Below are 15,394 nucleotides of genomic sequence, written 5' to 3' on the forward strand. Positions count from 1 at the left end.
TAGCACTCACACGGTTAGGATTTTATGCCCATCTTTTATGATAAATGCTTTTTGCCCTCATGATCTGGATTTCAGTCTTAGACATTTTCGTAATATTATTTTGTAAAGAATTTATTCACGCTTTTTTATATTTTTTAGTTTTTACACGCCATAAGATTCTCTATTGTTGCGTGCAAGTCTACTCCAGAATAACATGTGCAAACATAGAGATGAAGAATAGAAATATAAAAACATTTGCTATACTTTAACATTTTTATATCGTACCAAATAAGTAGGCAGAAATTGGTTTATGAAGTGGAATCACCATATTTCTGTCAAAATCTATTAGTTCTTGTTTTTGACGACCTACTTGGCGGAGCGGTGACCATACCGGTGTGACGCGCAAAGGATTCCGGGTTCGATTCCCAGCCAAACAGACATCTGAATGTTTAATTTTAATATCTGTTCTGGATCTATTGGTATCTGTATCCGTCCTTATGTGCGTCCATGGCACCACAGATAATGCTAGTATGTGGTTGTGAGTATAGAAATCGTTTTATAAATCAAATGCTAACGTTATCGTTAACATTACTGATCTAAGTTAACAACTGTTGTAATGTCGTTGAACTACAGAATCTAAACTCTCTAAAACCCAAACTTTCACTAACGACAAAATAAATAACTAGACAAAGTTTGCTCAGCAAAATGCTACCCAAACTAATTTGCATAGTACACGAAAACTGAAAGGTTTAACTGAATACTGTCGGTGTTTGCGAAGGACAGCGATGCGAGATTAGCCACGCCACTTGTTGGTGTTAGTTCAACTTACGAAAAGGTAAACTTGACAAACAAACACCCAAGGGTTTTTGTAACGCCGTCCTATTTCAATAAGTAGGTCGTGTGCATGAAAGTTTAAATTTTAGGGAAATACTTAAGCATATTTTATTTATTTACGAACGAATGTAAAGCCAGAGTTGTGCGGAAATTAAGACTTATTATACTAAATAATCGATATAATAATAATAATAATATGATACTAATAGGGAAATTGTTTACACGGTTATTTTGAAGGTGGTAGAATCCTTTCTGGTGCGACTCCAGCGGCACCACCGCCATACCTATTTCTACCTATTAACAGTAGTGTTAAGCGCTGCTGTTTTGTGGTTTGAAGGGTGTGGTAAGGGAGACAGACTTTTCCGAGGCGTTCCAGCTTAGTCCTCAGGGGTAGCGGCGCATTTGTGGTAAGAGAGACATGTCTTTCCGAGGCGTTCTAACTTAGGCGTAGCGGCGAATCGGTGGCCGACCTCAGGTAGTAATGTGTAATACTATCAGGGGTTGATTACAGATGTTCATGGGCGGCTCCCTTCCTACTTCCTATTTACACCACAAAAACTTATTAATAATAAAATAAAAGCGATGTAAAGATCATTCATCTTATGCAACGTGCCTACGCATAAAGCGTAGCCGGAATAATAATTCGGGATTTATTCCCTCCCTGATTGCTTGTCAATAAAGGTATTACGCATAATTTAACAAAAAATGTTAAAATCATTGTACTGGTAGTAATATAAATATTATGTAACTGAATAATAATATATTATGTAGAAGCATAAAATAATGCATACTTCATTTCTTCGAAGTGGTGATAGATGGCGCTGTATACGTTCAAGTGTTGGTTTCGTTCGGAGTCGAACCAAAACCATCACCACAATGTATCACATTGTGGTGATGGTGGTTTGGTTCAACCACAAAAACCATCACCACAATGTATCACATTGTGGTGATGGTGGTTTGGTTCGACTTCGGCGGCACCACCGCCACACCTATTATTTCTACCTAATAACAACAGTGTTAGGCGCGCTGTGTTCCGGTTTGGAGGGTGTGGTAAGGGAGACAGACTTTTCCGAGGCGTTCCAGCTTAGTCCTCAGGGGTAGCGGTGCATATGTGGCCGACCTCAGGTAGGAATATCTAATCTGGGGTTGATTACATGGGCGGCAGTAGCCACTTACCACTGCATGCTCGTCTGCTACTCCGATATTATAAAAAAAAAACATAGGGCTATATATATCAAAGCTATGTACTTTTAAATATGTAACGGGTACTCACTTACACGGATTTTAATTTTAATTGTGAGTATTTATACGTTAATCGACAAAACTAACAAGCGGTTTGAAAAATTGCACGGAAAGATAGGAAAATATACCTACCTTGTTTTCGCATGCTTTGTTTGTTACTGTGTTTCCGCATAGCATAAAGTAGCATCGGATTATGAATACACTGTTTAATTCTAATTAATCCATTTGGTGTGCAACCAACATCTCAATTAATCACAAAAATTGCTAGTCTTTTAAATTAAAGGCGAAAAAAAGTCACAGTCATCAACCAGTTACACATACTCCCGTATAACAATGTAAAAACAAATTTGCAATGCCTCCGTGTAAACATGTGCAATAAGCGTGACAAACAGTACCTACATACATACATACCGTACCGCTCTGCTCTGTCCGTGCCTCCGCAACGGAACGGAACTAATTAGTCGCTCCCGGCTTACCTGAAAAGAAAGGATTGTCGGTAAATGTGTCAGTCGGGAAAATGCTAATGAAGGTTTGTAGATTTTATTTCAATTATGGGACTTTGGAATTAATTTATTCTTAAATTAAGTATATTCATAAAATAAAGGATTAATGTAAGTCACGTAAAAAGAAGGATACTGTTTGAGTAATCTTATATTTATTATTAATAATTCTGTGGTCTTCAATTGCAAATTAATTCAAAACCCTAACCTTTTAACCTAATTTGTAAATCGAATATTTCATCATAAACTGCACAAAAAAGTTTTTGAGTAGGCCTTTTTAAATACATTATTAAAATGATTGTTACAAATTCTTAGAGTTCAGGATTCGAATCTCAAGTACTAATCTCTAACTTTTGTGTCTTAAGGATGTTATTAATTATACCTATATATACCTTTTAGAAATTAAGTAATTATCAATTGATTTAATATTGAAGAATAACACCTTGAAAGATTATATATGTCCACTAATTTATATATGATTAGCGTGGTAGACGATGGCTAATCATTTTCATTTTAAGAAAATAGTGAATGATTGGGACAGTTGAATAGAAAATAAAGTTTATAGATTTGACTCAACGGAAGTGAGAAAATAATTGAGTAATGACTGTTTTACAGTTTTATTTTTTAACCTTTCAAAGTTATAAAATATTTCGTAACGCACTGTACCCATTAAATATAGCACGCAGTGCATTCACCTGCTCCGGAATAGCGCGCTATAAGGGGATTCGATACACCGCCACCGGATTGGATACGACCAATTATATTGTGGGATACATTGCCTATTGAGATACAAACGAAATTGTGAGATCATTGCCTAGTGTGGAGTCGTGACGTCATTCTTTTTTTAATTTGAAGGTGGAAGGAATTTTGTCGATTGTTTCCGAAAGTATCTCTGCCATACCTGTTTTTTACTTATTCTTGTCATAAATGTTGTAATTTAAAGGGATACGACTACATTCCTACTATGATCTAAACTAAAGGAATACGGAATTTATGTAGGGTCAATTTATCCACTCGATTTCCGTATTCTGCCCACTGTAAGAAGAAATAGTATAGTAGGAAGGAGTAGTAAGTAGAAGTAGCCAGACAAAGTATTGTTTACCTTCATCCCTTATCACAAACTTGTTTTACAATATAAAAGTAGGAAGCGAGAATGACTCCTACTGATGGAAAGGGGCTCCTGCCAAAACATGAACATCTTCAATCAATCGTCATAAAATTAGTCTCTCTGAGGATGCTAAAAGATGCGTAACTGCCTCTCAAGACTAAGTTAAAGTTTTGTAAAATACGGTCTCATTATTTTAAGATCCATATCAACATTAAGAACACAGTCCACGTCTAAAAGACATATTGCCAAAAGCATGCAGGAAGTGTATTTTACATTCATTGTTACTCAGATTTTCGCAGCTTCTGCATCACTGCACATATTTCGACACTCCTAGATTGAAAGTGCATGGATGTAAGGATCCCGATATTACTTTTCTTCTTTTTCCTGTAGTTATGCTTTCGTGTGAGGACTTTTTGGAGTTTTTTTAAGTCTTCTAAGAAATTGATACTAGAATCCATATTTAAGTAAAGAATGGACAGGTTTATCTGGAGGCACGGCAGTGCCTCCGCCAAGTCGAGCCAAAAGAAGCGGCACGGCCGTACCATACTTTTCCCGAAGCAATTCGGCCCATTTTTGACCCCCTGTAACTTCGTTGCATATGAAGCTAGAAGCCTGAATTTTCAGGAGCCAAGCAAGCATTGTATAGACACGGTGTATTACCAATTTCATTTAATTTGAACCAGTAGTTTAAGAATTACAAGTAGTCAAAGTTCGTAATTTTGTCACTCACTGACTGACCGATCATCAAAATGTTAAGGCACTTCTAGCAGACATAGAAGGTTAAGATTGAGAATACAATTAGTGTTTAGTATATAACTTACGGAAAAACTATAATATTTTGCAATTTCTTTCCGGTTATCTAGATACACCAACTACATAAAATAACTTTGTATCCTATATAAGTATATAGGATTACAAAGTTACATTTGCAGTTAATGAATCTGTGTTCCTGTCCGCGAAATGTACGAGTAGTAGGGGAGCCCATGATGCTTAATGGGAAGAAACTCGAGCGTCGTTTGGACCTATACGATTGTATAGATTACACTTTAGTGAGTGAAGAAAAGTTTGTATGATATTTTTCGATTCACGGTGGGAATAGCTTCTAGAGGATTCGAAAGATGTAAAAAAATGAGTCAGACGGACATACTCAAGGCGCAGCAGAAATATGTTTATCTGCTGGTTTGCAGCCATACGAGAGGTAAAAATGGAGAAAAATAATTACACCAGTGCATTAGATTTTCAAAAGGGGATATTAAGTTACCCCAGCTGAGTCGCCCATTCGAAAGACTGACGATTCGATTCGAAAGACTGTCAGTGTCACTCTTTGAAAATGCAAAAAAAAAAATCGTTATCTTGACACACTCGAGGGCGTAAGATTATTATACAGGAAATTCCAGCTGATGTTTTACTTCTCATAACCCTTTATCTGACGATTTAGTGGAGGGGTCTTTTTATACCGACGATTTGAAAAAAAAATGTATTTTCCATAAAATTTGCCTTTTCCTTTAGCTTGTTATACACCATTACTTTCCAGGGATTCATGCTAATAAGTGACTCTATCAGATAGTGTATGTACATATTCTCTTTTTAAATGACTGTTTTTTCACTACATCAACGTGTGGTATGATTACGATGTTACCCGTTTTCTAGCATTATTTCCTTTATATTAAAAAAAATAATACCGCGCTCAAGTATGTCCAGGTAACGATTTTTTTGCAACCTTATTACTCCCTAACGCCACCCTCAAATCGTCAGATTGTTATAAATTTATTGTTTTCAGCATGTAATTAAGCTACTATATATTTCACGATATTTTCCCCGTGCGAACCCCCCAAATGGATTGTTTAAGATACTCTATAGGATGTAAGGTATCTCCCATATCTTAATCTGCCGCGTTCGAGTCACTCTCGAAATCCCCTCTTGGGCTCCCCTACTATTATTGGCGACGTCAATTGTTTTTATTCTCGAGACAAAAGAAGTTTTCAATTCCAACTTCAATTTAACTTCAATACAAATAATGGGTGAAGTGCGAATCGAACTCGTACACTGAGGGTTCCGTACCAAAAAAACATGTGTTTTTTATATTTACTAATTGATATTATAGCAGCCATAGAATGCATTGTGAAAATGTCAACTGTAACATCTATTACGGTTCAATAGATAAAGTGAAAAACGCCAAAAAATAGCAGGTCCTTATATGTTTGTCCCTGTAGTTCCTGGACTAAAATAGGGCTACGATATCCCCTGTCTGTCGTAAGAGGCGACTAAAAGGGGCTTCCGGAGTTGGGCGTGGCACGAGTGGGAGCTCGAACCGTCCTATAAGTGTCCCCGGGAAGGACGACGGTACGGCGGACGGTGTGGTCGCATACCGTCGTGAACACCGGATAGTTTGGGAGGAGCGAAAACTGCTCCCCCAGGGCAGAGCTCGATCGGGGCATCGCGCTTGGAGGACTTCGGTTGCGTTTCGTCGGAGTTCCCGGAGTTCTCCAACAAACATTGAGGACGGCCACCGGGGTGTTTTAGTGCGGTAACAGTCCCACATAACCCCGCGTCACTTCCACGTCATCGGGTACCTTTTGAAGATTTCCTCCTTATAAAGAAAAAAAAACTCTCTTTATTTGAAAGTTTTTATTTTTATTTTTAGTACTTGTTGTTAAAGTGGCCATCATTATACATATTCCGTAAAAAAATTAAGTTTCTATCTATTAAGGTTCCAGAAATAGAGCTCTATGTCAGACAGACAAACGGACAGCTTAGTAATAGGTTCCGTTATTACCCTTTAGGTACGGAACCCTAAAAAGTAATATAATATCAAAAACATTCCGAATTTCTGACAAATGTCATGAGAATAAAACTTTATGTTGCGGCTAATGTGCCTAATCAGTTAAAACGCAGATTAGCTTGCCCATTACATTTGTATTAAAGTACTAAACGAAGATTGTATCAATTTTCACCCCTTGACGTCGTTTCGTGCATGCCATGATGCGTCGTCGTGTCATGAATTTACGACAAACATTGCATATTTTCAAGAAACAATATCGCTTTGCGGCATGATGTCGCTATGTATCACGATACGTCGTTATGTCGTAAAAAGGCATATGTTTTAGCCCTAAGAACAAGTCTGAAAAGATGTTTCAAAATTTACTACATAGTTAATCTGCATATTATTATCTTCTAGCTAATCTTGAAACTAACTAGTTAATGTGTATGCTAACGTATTCTGCAATCTAACGGTAACATACACAAAATACAATAACTGTCGTGAGGTAAAGCAACTGTCACAGTATTATAAAATAATAATAAGTTTGTTTCCAAGGAAACAAATGTTTAGGCAAATTTCGCCCTTGTTGCGCTTAAATAAATGTCTGTATGAAAATAAGCATACATAATTATAAAATTTTACAAAATTCACAATGTAAAATCCTTAATAACTTTTAAACGGATTACCTTAATTACACAATTCCTTTTGCCCTATCCGTTTTAGACCTAAACCTACCAAATAGCATTAAAGACAAACCAATATCTACACAAACAAAAAATCATTTATGCTTATTTGGATGTGCGGCGTATACTCTTATACCAAACAGAAAAGGCGAAAATTGGATGCAAAGTCAAAACCAATGATTTTTGTCGGATATTCATAAGAAGATATCGATTATTTAATACGAAGACACGTGAAATCACAATCAGTCGAGTTGTTAAGTTTTTAGACGATGTTTTTCCTGAGGATAACGGGAGTAATTCCAGTTGTCAAATCCAATCTATTTATTTGAAACATAAAATATTTTTAATATTGATATGGTCCCATGAGATGTTGTTAGGTTAGATAGTGAGATAATACCTTAAGACGGAAGGTCTCTTAAGTAGAGTCTGTATGAATCAGCCGACTTGGATTCCATGGATCTTACGACTTTTTACGGTGGAAGAGCTGAATAGCGAGGCTTGGATTTTTTTACAAGCAGTGTTTTTGATGGCATATATGCTTAAAAATATCCTATTAAAAGCATGAATGTAAAAAGATATGAAGATGGTGCGTTGTTGTCGACTTCGCTGACAAAAAAATTGAGATCTAAATGTGTGCCGAGTTCTATACCCGTAGATAATCCTAAAAGATTAAACTTATCGAAAGTAAAACGTTAAAATATTCGTAATTTCCCTATAGTTTATACTGTGCACCGTTTGGTGTTTTGAACTCTTGCTCTAGTAACTGTCCGTGCCAACTGTACGGGTTCTGCAAACGGTTCTGTACGGTTCTAATTCTCATCGTGATGCTATCCTACCCACTGTCACGTTCCAGGTTTTGTGTTCCATATTTTGTAATTTCTGATAATGGTAGGTAGGTAGGTGAGGCGAGTCAACTGGCGCGAGTAGTGCAATGCGTGTGAACGGTGCTCAAGTATTTTTATGATGTAGCATTTGTTTTTTTTATTTAATTATGTATATTTACTTTTCTTATTTTTTACAAATAAAAGTATTCAAAATTTTGATAAATGAATAAGTATGAAATTTTCTTAACAACAAATAATAAATAATTAACTTGTAGGAGTACAATACCGCTAAGAAATCTTAGAGTCTATAAATAATAATTATAGTCCACCATTTCGATTGATTGCAAGTTGGTCATTACAATGTATCCGTGTCCTTTGTGGACATATCACATAATAAAGAAATAATGCATGAAAATACTTTCGATATTTTATTCGTCGTAATAACAACTAATGCTTATTTTAGAAGTTACGTAAGGTTATTAAAGGTTAAAATTAAATCAGATTTCTTCTTACAAATTAATTTAGAATAAATATGGATTCCGCGCATTTACTGTAAAAATCATTTTCAATTGGTGACAGGCGTTGGCTGTATCTTCAAAGATAACTGCTTTCCGCTGTACAATTGAATAAATTTTCTCCAAATATTTTTACAGTAAAGTATTTTCAGGTTTTCCTTGAATCTTACAACATTTATTGTTAAGAAACCCATCACTTCCAATAGGGAAACCTGCAGCATTCCCAGCGCCCTCCGTCACTCATAACTGGCTTCCTTTCAATTTGTGACAAATCACTTCCAATAATATTCATATTTTTGTTGACAAGTTTTTGCAGGGAGCGATGGAGGGTTATAAATTTGTTAGAGGGTGCGTGATTTACGTAACCGTCGAGAAATGTCATCAACACTTGCGATATTTTGCAAAAAATATCGTTTTTACGTTAGACATCGTAAATTTAAGAGTAATGTATGGTTCTTTGCGGACCTATTACGTCTACTTCGACACTTTACTTATTATATTTTTATAATATAGGAGTAGCAGACGAGCATGCAGTCCACCTGGTGCTAAATGGTTACTGCCGCCCATGGACATCTGTAATCAATCTGAAATAGACCTGAGGTCGGCTACAGATGCGCCGCTACCCCTGAGGACTAACCTGGAACGCCTCGGGAAATTATGTAAGTTTGTGGTCCTATTGCGTCTACTTTTTTTTCTTTATTTATTTACTCTTTATTGACCCTGTTAAAAACAGTGTGGTGCAAAAGGCGGACTTAATGCTAAATAGCTACTCCGGCACTTATTACTACTGCTCTGTTCATTGAGCTATGTTTTTGTTCAAAATATGTGTTACGATAAATAACTCTTCGTACTGTATTCAAAAACATTCCTCAAATGTAGCAATTTTTACCAACCAATACTGTCTTATATACATAGCATTCGAGATGAGGCCCCTTTTTTTTTGTAAAACCTTCCTTCCTTTGGGAAACCTTCAAAAGGTACCCGTAGCCGTGGGAGCGACGCAGGGATTCTTACCGCACTAAAACCCCCCCGGTGGCCGTCCTCGGCGCTGCGTGGAGGGCTCCGGGATCTCCAACGGAACGCAACCGGAGTCCTCTTAGCGCGTTGCCCCGTCGGGCTCCGTATAGGTGAGCCTGACGCTCGCCACACCGTCTGGTGCGTACGATGGTATGCGACAACACGTACCGCCGCCCTTCCCGGGGTCGCTTACCGGGCGGTTCGAGCTCCCACTCTTGCCGCCCGCAACCCCGGAAGTCCCGTTTTAATCGCCTCTTACTACAGGAAGGGGATACCGTAGCCCTATTCTGGTCCCGAAACTACAGGGACAACCAGATGAGACCCCTAGTAAAACAGACGTTTAAATAATGAATTTCAATTTTTGTTCTGGTCATTAGTGCCCTTTCTTTATGTTTCCGTGTCACCGTGTCACCCATGACGCGGAAACCTATTTCCATTCAGATTATTGATTTTAACTTGTTAACTTATGAAACACCTTGACTGAATATATTTTTACAACTATTAATAGTTCTGTTCCTCTAAATGTAATTTCACTAATTGTAAATATATTTGCTTCGTCTCTTTCAGTAACTGTATCAAGCCACATTAGTGAAATAATACAATTTAAGTTAAGTAAGATGCAGCCGTGACACTCATGACACTTCTGCCAGTTCTTACCACCAAACTCGTATCTCACTCTGACAGATTTTCACTCTGACGAAAATATGGCGAACGACACAATAAAACCCTTATCTTAATAGAATATCAACCCGCGGCACTTTGCATAGCGCAATATGCTTTGAATGGCTTCAAGAAATTCGCGTAAGGGTTGCAAGGGTGGGAGAGGATACCAAGACGTATGTAGATTGTTATGCAAATACTGCTATTTTTTAAATTGTGTTCTTATTTATTATGTTGGTAATGTATAACATAACAAAGGAAATGAATAAAATATATGTTAAATTATTATTTTTGATTTCCATGGCCAAAGGGGAAAAACGCTTAGTAATAGGGCCACCAAATGTCATAAAGCTCTATGTTTTAAAGCCCTAGTAGGCTTTGGTCGCTGAAAAGGTGGTCCGCATACAATTTTAAGAGGCTTTAAATATTTACAATACATGAATTACTACAGCTTACAGTTTACAGTTATAATTACAAATTCTGAAAATTAAAAACGGTTAAAATTTTTGTAATACCTAAGCCCCCGTCTGTGAGTTCAACTCGCCCTGAGCTGAATATTTGTAATTTATTATCAACATCTACATTTCTAATTAACCAAGATTTCAAATACTACACATTTGTAACTACTCAACATGTCGTTTTAGGAGTCTGTTAAGTTAGTTCATCTAAGTTTAGTTTTAAAACGTCTCTACATAAACATGGTCCTTTGATATCCGAGCTTCCGAATGCAACAACATCTCGGATTAGTTACCTCAGATCTATTCTTGGAGCCTTTTTCTGCATGTTTAGTGTATACAAGCCGACGTTGTCACAATTATATGTACACATCCGGCGGGCCATGTGTTGTGCCGCGTTTACACGTGGTCAGCCGCTTCAATATTAAGTATCTTTTCTGCTATACAATAACTAAGAGCTTACATTATTAAATTTTGTATATTGCATATTTCAAATGCTACGAAAGCAAACATAATGTAAAAAAATCAGGACCCTGTTTTGAAAATGTTAGATTACTTACTTAGGAAATAAAAACAACAAGGTATATTAATATCATCAAAGTTTGTGCCAAAGTGTGCGTGTATTTTGTCAAATTTACGAATTTGTATTTACATTCTTACGAAATATTAAACGATTGCTGCCGCTCATTATACCGCTTGAGAAAATTTATTCTCAAACGAGATTACTTATGTGTTCTTACTCCTCAGGTCTAAGTTAGAGCTTTAGTAAGGACTAAATTAGGACATCGAATAAGCATAATCAAAACTATTAGGTTACTTCAACATTATTTTTAAGTCTTTAGAGGTATACAAGACTTTTTCTTGAGGGCTAGCAACTCAATCCTCCGATTAAAATGGGTGATAGGAGACATGTATCAAATGAACTGCAACCTCATTTCTTTTATTCATTTCTTACTATTCTATTTCTATGATATAAAAACTGAAACTATGGGGTCACTACACCACTCTTACTGTTCGTTTTGTGCAATGTCCAACTGTTCGTAAACTCGTTATATTAATAGCCGCAGCTCAGTTACTGCGCATAAACAAACTGACGGAAATAAGGAAACGTCCGTAGAGATTTATGAACCAACTGACATAAAGAATATGGAATTATGTAACTTCTTTGTTATTAGATACATAGTCTTTTTTAAATCGAGTTTAAAACAACTGACATAAAGAATATTGAATTATGTAACTTCTTTGTCATTAGATACATAGTTTTTTTTTTATATCGAGTTTTTGCTTCTGCAGGTTTTATGTGTTAAAACTTAAACATAAACTTTGTTTCGCTACATTTTAGTGTGTATGTATTAAGGAAATATTAGGGAAACCAAAAGTAATCAATTAATTTGCTAGCGAAAACATTATTGAAGATAGCTACGCTATTTAATGAAATAATATCCATCATTTGCTAATATTTTGCCTCTCTTAAATGCCGGAAATTGTAACAGGTAAAAAGTGTTAGTAAATTAAAAGTTATTTTGTTAATCTGCATTTAAAATTACTTTAAGAAAAATACTGTTTTTCGCCAGCAAACAAATTTTGATTACTTTTCAGTTTTCTTATTAGAATTAAATAAAATTAATTTGAATGAACGCTCTGCTCATAACCGTAACATTTCATTCACAAACACGAATTTTCGTCTTCATAACTCAGGTACAGTGTAGCTACATTACAAAGTTTGTTTACAACCGACTGTAGCAGTGTTTATTATTAGATTTACATCGCGCTCTGCACTTGCTGCAACCAAAGCGTACAGCCACACATATTTATTTATTTTGCTTATATTTACAACATTCCAAATAGAGACTTACCTTATAAATTTGGAGAGTTATCTTCTTTTTCGTAGAGAAACTGGCGAACAAAGCGATATTGAGTCCTCTTAAAGTTAATCTTGCACACTTTTTTAAAATAGTGATTAAAGTTTGGCACTAGATTACAATCTTTACAGCTAAACACAACTTTTAAACCCAAAGTTTTTTTTACAAAAACTGCATAAACAATTTTCTCTCACAACTTCATTAAAATCACAAGTTCACAACTAACTTTAATAGCAATACTATAATCACGTATTGCAACACGTAGTACTACGCAGCGTAACGTTAGGGCGGGCGGCGCGGGCGGGCTCAGGGCGCCGCGGCTGGAGGCGGACTGCCGCCCACGCGGAGGGCGCGCAGATGCCATGCACCGAAATGTTTGGAATGTTCAAGTAAATTGAAGATGTTAATAAGAGTTGGTGAGTCCTTAGCGTAAATTTATTAATTTCATTTTAAAACAATAACGGAAGAAGTAATTTGAGAAAGATTTGTGATTTTTTAACTGTTATAAGATTGTCACATTTAAACTTTCTGTTAGTGCTTTACGATTTATTCAACTAGAAATGACTAATTGCAAAGCTGGAAGCTGAAGCCTCCAAAGTTAGATCTTCTAAGTTATTTTTTTCGAATGTCACTCATAATGTCACTCATAATAATGTCCTTAACCTGTTAAAGCCTTTAACTTCATAATATTATCATATATATCAAAAATATTATAATTTCCAACTTGCACCATTTCGAACATAATCTGTGTTGTGACAGCGGCAGCCGCGCTATCGTCCGCACTTAACACTATCGACGCATGTCGCGAGTGTCGCAACACGTCAGCTGCTTCTTCCTGCTTCGATACACTCACTCGTTACATGCTGCCAGCGTATTATTAATGAGGCTGTTAGAAGTAATGATTTTATCGATCCTTTACAAATACTTCAGGTTTGTTTGTGATTTCAAAGTTGCCGTTTTCTAAGCTCAGTTGTTTCACTGCATGATACTAAAACATTAAAAGACATTTTTATTCTACTTATTTACACGTATATGTCTAAGGATCCCTATGTGGGTATGTACTATCCCTATCTCCCTATATTCTTTACAGGGAGTGACTTTAAAATTGCTACTTAAAAATAATACTCAAAAATTGTTTTACATGTTCTTTTTTTATCCTTTTAAAACTATCACAAATTTTTGCCATTATTTGGCGTTTATTGACAAAAGTAGAGTTTTTATAGAACTTATTTTTAACTTATATTTATACAATAGAGACTTTAATAAATAAAGGCCAAAACATAGCGCTAACAGAATAACTCGTACGTTAATAAGTATGCCAATATGTTCATCAATCTCATTTAATGGATTTAACCTAGTGTTTCCAAAGAAGAAAGGCTCCCAATACAAACCCAAAAACTTCCTTATTGTACCTTTATATACACTAGGAGTTACTAAAATAACCACCAACTTGCCATAATCGGGCATAAAGCAAATTTCCACAGGTATACCCATTGTACCAACATCAGATACAGGTGGTAGGAATGGCAACGAAATTCGCCGAGCAATTTATTGCCGTCGCATTGGCAACTAATAGACAATAGGAATATTACGGATTCCTATTGCTATCCGTCTGAAAACGCCGCGGTTTGTATTTAAATGTAGGGCTCTTTTGCGGTAGGGTTGTCACTGCATTTCAATATAATAATTCCAGGTTTTTAATTTTTAATATAAAAAATAAATATTAACTAGCAGAGTGTGCCTGGCAGTTTCTCCTTTTAAGTACCATAACTATTTTTTAGTAATAAAGCACCATACAAATAAAAACATTAATAAATCTTAGGGCTAATAAAAAATATCGTATTACCAGAATAAGTAATGTAAATGACAAAAAACATACGGCAATATTTGCATTTTTTTGCATTTCAAGTAACTGATTACGAAAATTTTCGTCAATATCTAGCATTAGAAGCTGACGAAATCAGCCTCTTGTTCATTAATCTCCATAACATCCGAAATAAACTTTATTTACTACACTCTTGTAGTTACAATTAAATAAATAAAAACGGCAATGATAATGTCACCTCTCTTGAGCTTACCTTTATAACATTTTCCGAATAATTAAATAAAGTGCATTATCTAGGTAAGTGGTTCAATGTTCAGTTGTGTTGCAAGCCCTGCCGTACGATACAATATCCGTACGTCGGATCGCGATGCGCTAATTTGCATCCGTGGGAATGTCGCGGCGCTTGGTGCGACTGCTGGCAGGCTTGCAGGCTTGCAGGATTGCACGCGTGTTACCTGCTAGCTAGCAAAACAAATACTAGACCTTATAGAGGCCGGATAGTAGCGTATTAAAAAAAAAATACAGTCGTCCTCTGTGTCACTACAAAGTAAAAATTAATTGAAATATATGTTGGTTTAACACATAGTTCTGAAGTCGGCGCTCAATATTGGATTGGCGTTTTTTATTACTACTACTATTTGTGTTATTCAAGTTTCGGGGTTTTTCCGACTTTCCGGGAAAACCGGATACAATTTAAATCATGTCGATCGGTCGCGGCATCGCGAAAAAGTCGCGTGACAAATAAAAAAATATATACGCATGGTATAGATAACCTCTCTTCTTTGGGAAGTCGGATTAAAAGGAACGTAAGCAATTAGAGAGCTAATAAGAATGACAGTTTATGATGACGACGGTCCTCAGTACTTATCAACTGTCAGTCCTTGTCGCCGTCTGTCATGAGCGTACGACGTCAACGGTCAGCGTTCGTGGTCGGTCGTTGACATACACTGTTGCTTGTGTATTATCTCACAGTCGCTCATATATTACCTCCCTTACTTGTATGAAAAGGACAAAATAAAGCAGTTATTTAGATAATTACAAGCTTGTATTGAGCTATGCTAATTCTAGTTATCATGCTGATGGTAAAAGTATGTAAAAGAACAGTGCATAAGTATTTGAAATTTAAAAG

The 15,394-nt window shown here is 36.2% G+C and overlaps 1 protein-coding gene across 6 annotated transcripts in view; it reads right to left on the reverse strand.

Annotated features, from left to right (window-relative positions):
• The window catches only part of esn (espinas), a 400,966-nt gene that overhangs the window by 273,347 nt on the left and 112,225 nt on the right, over positions 1-15,394 (reverse strand). The window lies entirely within an intron of this gene.

Source organism: Epargyreus clarus, unplaced genomic scaffold (assembly GCF_041222505.1).
Source record: "Epargyreus clarus isolate Ecla_fem2 unplaced genomic scaffold, WU_Ecla_fem_2.2 ptg000024l, whole genome shotgun sequence".
Lineage (NCBI taxonomy): Eukaryota > Metazoa > Arthropoda > Insecta > Lepidoptera > Hesperiidae > Epargyreus > Epargyreus clarus.